The sequence below is a fragment of the Hoplias malabaricus genome, chromosome 10 (assembly GCF_029633855.1).
Source record: "Hoplias malabaricus isolate fHopMal1 chromosome 10, fHopMal1.hap1, whole genome shotgun sequence".
Lineage (NCBI taxonomy): Eukaryota > Metazoa > Chordata > Actinopteri > Characiformes > Erythrinidae > Hoplias > Hoplias malabaricus.
The window spans coordinates 7,081,048-7,086,693 of record NC_089809.1 but is presented as its reverse complement, the minus strand read 5'-3'; the positions used below and the strand labels follow the sequence as shown (position 1 = coordinate 7,086,693).

Sequence of the window (5,646 nt, the reverse complement as noted above, 5' to 3'; positions counted from 1 at the left end):
ATTTAGAGAATCTTCAATGACTGTGAATAAGTGTAATTTGTACAGAATTCATTTTGTGCAAAAATGTTTGAGTAAAGAATAAATCATTTGGAGAGGACAAAGGTGCTCTGAGCGAAAACTGGTTTCTTTCAAAACTTGAAAATTTTATTCAGGTACTTTATATAAGTTTTTAGTAATTTATAAACTTTTTGAAAGTATATATTACAAAAAAAGCTGGAACATGGAAAGAGTGAAAAATTAATTGAATATTCAAGTTCCACCATTCTGAAACAGTGCTCTCCACACTCAAATTAGCATCATTACTACAAATGCAACAATTGACCAATTAGAATAAGAGACTCTTAAGAGACTATGTCATGATTAGTGCAATGGCCTCTCTCCGATTGGCTGGAAATTTTGCAATCGGTGCGAACATTGCCAATTTTCTTCCAGTAGATGTGAAATTTGAGAAATTTTTAGAGCTGAGAGTAAAAAAAAGCCAATTTTCAGATGTGGAGAGAGGTGTTGAACATGTTGCAAAATGTGTTTTAAACATTTGTGAGGTTTGGGAGGCACTGTGGCACAGTAGGTAGGTGTCACAGACACACATCTCCATGGACCTGGAGCTTGTGTGTTCAAGTCCTGCTCCGGGCGACTGACTGTGAGAAGTTTGGTGTGTTCTCTCAGTGGGTTTCCTCCCACAGTCCAAAAACACACATTGGTAGGTGGATTGGTCAAAAAAAAAGTGTGAGTGAATGTGTGTGTGAGTGTGTGTGTCACCCTGTGAATGTCTGGCGCCCCCTCCAGGGTGTGTTCCCAACTTGCGCCCAATGATTCCGGGTGGGCTCCGGACCCACCGCGACCCTGAACTGGATAAGCGGTAACAGACAATGAATGGAGGAATGTACGAGTTTTTGAAAGCTCTGAAAGCAGTTGTTAAAGCTCTGATTCAAAACCCAAAGGTTTCATGTCCCACATGTCACCAGAGGGCAATTTTTCAGCCACTTCTGGCTTGCATCCAGTTTGCCATGGTAAGCACACAGCCTTACGTCTTCCAAAAATGGGCCACATCTCTTTAGTGACATGTCGGCCAAATTCTCATTTTTAATACGTGGGCAACCTTTGCTTCACGTGAGATTGCCAGTAGCGACATAGAGACAGTAGAGCCACAACTTTGCAAGAAGTGGCACACATGAGGCAAGCTCTATAACAAAGCAGCTATTGGAAAAAGTAGAGATAAACTCTTGAATTTCTGATTTACCAAAAATAAATAAAACTACACTACATCGCCAAAGTTCTGGGAAGACTTTGTTCTAGCTTTCTAAACATTGCTACCAAGATTTGCTTTATATCCCTCTAGCCGATTTGATAAGGTGCCCTTAGGCTCATGTGCAGCTGCTTCAGAACAGTTTTTTTTTTTCTTTTTTCAATCCATCTATGGAGATTATATAAGCTGTTTGCGCACAACTGAACATCTATGGACAGGATGACATGGGTGTACCTTAAAGTACATTACTAAAGTACATTGAATAATTAGACAGTAATAAAAATGCAATGTAAAAATGATAAACTCAGGTGACAAAATATTTTTAACAGTAAGTGATGTCATTAATCTTATGATGAAATTAACAAACAAGAGGAAGATATGGAAATATTTTTTACCATAGAAGTAAAATTAGTAACAAACATGAATTGCTCTTTATTGACTTGAAATAACAAAGAAACAATAAACTTTAACATTGCTGTTAATTGACCTGCTTGAGTTTATGTCAAAGAAAATTTGACAGTGAAATAAAGAATTAGTAAATGTTAGGCCACCACTATAACTATACAGATACAACTTTCTTTCTTGAAAATGTGGGGTTTATTTTATGAAAAACAATAAATACAAGAATCTGAATTAGATTTTTGGATTTGAACATTTATTTAAATTGAGAAAAAAACTGACCAATATATTTGTACTGTGTAAATATAAACAAATGTAGAATTTAATGCCTGAAACACACTCCAAAAAAAGCTGGAACAGGAAAAAGAGTGAAAAATTAATTGAATATTCAAGTTCCACCATTCTGAAACATTCCACTATCAGCAGGAGAATATAAAAGATATAAAGTTTTATCCACTGAAGGCTCAGTCTTTGCAAAGATACATCTTGGCTCACCCCTTTGTGCCAAACTTTTATCGTAAAGTCCAAAAGGAACATTTCACAATGCATTTTTTGCAGAGAATTTAGGTTTTTCAGATTGTGTATGGTACGGTAAAATAATTTATGGAATCTGTCTGTGAGAATAAGACAAGGCTGGCAGCAACTGTTGACCATGCATGACCTTCAAACCCTCAGACTGCACTGCATGAGAAACCCTCATGAGATTGTGATCAGTATAACCAAATAAGCTCTTACAAACATACGGAAATGGGGTTTGTAATAACAAACAGAAGCAATCTAAGATTAATAAACATTTTCTTTATTTACAAACACCTGATTGGAAAATTCCAGAAAGCTGAAGGATGGTTATACTTGTACCCAGCTGAAGCCTCAATCAAGAGATTTGTAGCACTCAAATAAAAAGGAATTAGTTGGGATCGTTGTGTTGACCTACTTCATTCATCTTTATAATTAAAACAGTTCTACAGTTCTGAAATTATTTTTTTTAGTATTTAGTTTATTAAATGTCATACGCATTCGGCAAAACATCAGTGTGTTGTGACATATCCCCCTGTCTGAAAACATGACAGCAATGAAAACCATCTTCTTGATATTTGTTGTTAAGTTTAATTCTGCCTGTAAAATGAGCTAAAAGTGGCTTCTACTGGAAAGATGTTCCCAGAAATGTCCCCTCTACGGTATGTTGAGCTTCCCAAAAAGTATTTATTAAAGTATTAAATTATTTTCTATGTTAAAAACATTCTTATTGCCGTTTTAATTGTCCAGTCAATCGTTAAAAAAAATTGAAAAAGAAAAATTTAATTTAATTTCTAAGGTTCTTAATTTTTGAAATATGAGTACAGAGCATGAAAATCTTTGGGTACCAGCATCTATTTGTCTTTCTCTCTGCTTTCTCTCCATTTTCCCCACATTCTTTTTTACAGTGCTTATTCTCACTTCATTTTAAAGCTTCATTCTCATTCAGATAAGTACTGAATCCCAGAGAAACTGTAGAGTCAATGGCTTTTAAGTCTATCAACACACATTAACATTAAGTTCATTAGGGTTGGGATTGACATAAGGAGAGGGAAAAAAGGCAACCACGAACATTTCAAAGTCAAATTTACAAAGACTGTATATATCAAAGCCTTTTGATTATTAAGAAAAACACAGAAATCATGAAACTCAACAGCATTTTGAACATTTCAGTTTTCCCCAACCCTGTTAGCACAAATCTAAGTGTTCTATTAATACCCATCTCCTCTGTAGATCCGCACCAGGAGGTAGAGCTGTATCATGTCATTTGCTAATCATTTCAACTTAGAAACATTCCAAATAGCAAAATTTGAATGTCACTACGCTTAATCTACGTAAATGTACCTTATACAAGTTTACTGTGTGCAGTGAGCTTTCTGACTACTTAGTTCCAGAGTGTGGTCAGTGTGTGCCAGAGTGTGATCAGTTTAAGTGTACTGTCTTGCAAAATGAAGAATGTAATTGCAAGACCTAATGTACTGATTGTTCTGCTTGATTACTTCCAAGAAAAGTTCAGATATGTTGGTGGACTGGCTTTGGAAATTATTTGAAAATTGAAATCATACTTGATTAAACATTCAGTTAATGTTTTCATCACAGAACATTCAAACCAACAGTGTTTATCTAATCGTACAAAAGGCATCTGAGAGTATTAACAGCTAAGGCTCAGTAAGTGCACTGGAGTAAGGGTCAAAAAATAGTCAGTTCTCAAATGCACAGACCTGGGGCTAGTCTTGTGGAGGTAGATGTGCTCTCATAACCACAAGTGTGGGGGAAAACTGTGAGAAATGCTGGGCTCAATATGAGTGGGCCAAAGTCGAGGGTGATGTTGCGCTCATTAACACTGACCAAATGCTCAACAAGCCAGTTGTTAGCTCAAGGACGTAACATAGGTTTGCATTGGTCAAAATACCCCTACAAAACTCAACAAGCAGGTTGTGTCACGTGTCACATGTTCATAGAAAACATCACACGCAGTGAAAACAAACGGTATCTCTTGCAGGAGGAAAAAAAAGGTTCTATTAAACACACTTGGCTGTTCAGATTGTTTTGCTTGCCTTTTTCTTTTTTGTTTTGAGGGGAAGAATGGTAAACCTTGTTGTTTTTTTTTCCACAATCCAGAACAAATCTGACCCCACAAGACTAATAGGTAACTTGCCTTTAAAGTCTTCTCTATTTTCACCTTAAAGCAGGAAACTCTTAAGACAACACAAGCATTTTTTAAGCTCTTCCAAGGTTGCTTGCCATGAGATCACATACCTTGATAAGATGTGCAGCTTTAGGAAGTCTGGACATAAAATGTTAAAGGCACATAAGAACAAATATACAGTATAAAACGATTGTTTGGCAAAAAAACTGAAACTTTCACCTCACTCCAAATGTAGTCAAACGGCCAATTCTGAACTTCTATTAAAATGTGTTGAGTTGTTAAAAAAATCTATACATTTTTGTCCAATGATTTGGTATGAGGATGTCCTAAAATATGACCACCTACCTCGGATGACACTACTGAGAGGTCATGGCATGGACTGTATTAGATGAAGGTATCCAGAAGCACTCGTGCCCATTTCAACTGGACCACTTCTGATTGGTGAGTGGTACAGAGTCGACGTACCCCTTTGACCTCAAAGGCCTGTGGGTGTCACACAATGTGTGAGAAGTCCATTCTCTGTGCACTATGGTGGCTCTAGACCATTCCACGTTAGTGGTTTCTAAGGTGCTACCACCCTAGTATTATTTTGAATCATATAGGCATCAACCAAAGCCTATGACGATTGTTTTGCACTCTGCTACATCTGACTGGTGTATTCACTTATTCATACATGCAGCAAACCCTGGCACATGGACCTATTACATCCTGTGCTGAGTTCTTATTCTGTAATGACTGTGTATATTGCTATGTACATAGACAGCTGTTAGTACAGGCCCCACTGCACTTGCACCACCTGTGTTCAACCAGTGCAGCTCAACAGCCATGTTATCAATTTATTATAAACCACTCTTAAAGTGGACGTCTATGATTGTGAGGAACTGTTTACGTTCAGAAACTCAACGTATTTTAAGATGCACCGGTGTGTTTGAGGAAAAAAAATTGACGCTTTGTACGTAGGTGACGTGTTTGAATTACATGTACAAAATTGAGTTTTGTAGCACTTTCAGTTTGTTTACTTTCACGCAGGTAGTGATCTTCTGAATTTAGAGTCAGTTCCAACTGAAGTAACCTGAAATAGCAAAAAGAAATCAAATGTTACACCTATGGAGCAGGAGTAGTGCAATCCTCACCTTTTTTCATTTCATTTAGTTTCTCTACCATGAAGTGTGAGAGAGACTAGCATATCAGACTGAGCTCCTTTGTTTTTTTGTTTTTTTTACAATTTTCTGAGACTTGGGCTTTTCTAAACACATTAGACCAAGTTTCCAGAGTGCAAACAGCCTGGAGAGCTAGGAAGTGATGAGGAAACATCCTCAGAATTGTATAAAAGAAT

General features: G+C 36.9%; 1 protein-coding gene across 1 annotated transcript in view; it reads right to left on the bottom strand.

Moving 5' to 3' along the window:
* Positions 1–1,777: 1,777 nt before the first annotated feature.
* Positions 1,778–5,646, bottom strand: part of znf687a (zinc finger protein 687a) — a 16,906-nt gene continuing 13,037 nt past the window's right edge. The window contains exon 11 of the mRNA XM_066683179.1: positions 1,778–5,646. This exon is cut by the window's right edge and continues 742 nt beyond it. The gene's annotated coding sequence lies outside the window, so the exon portion shown is untranslated.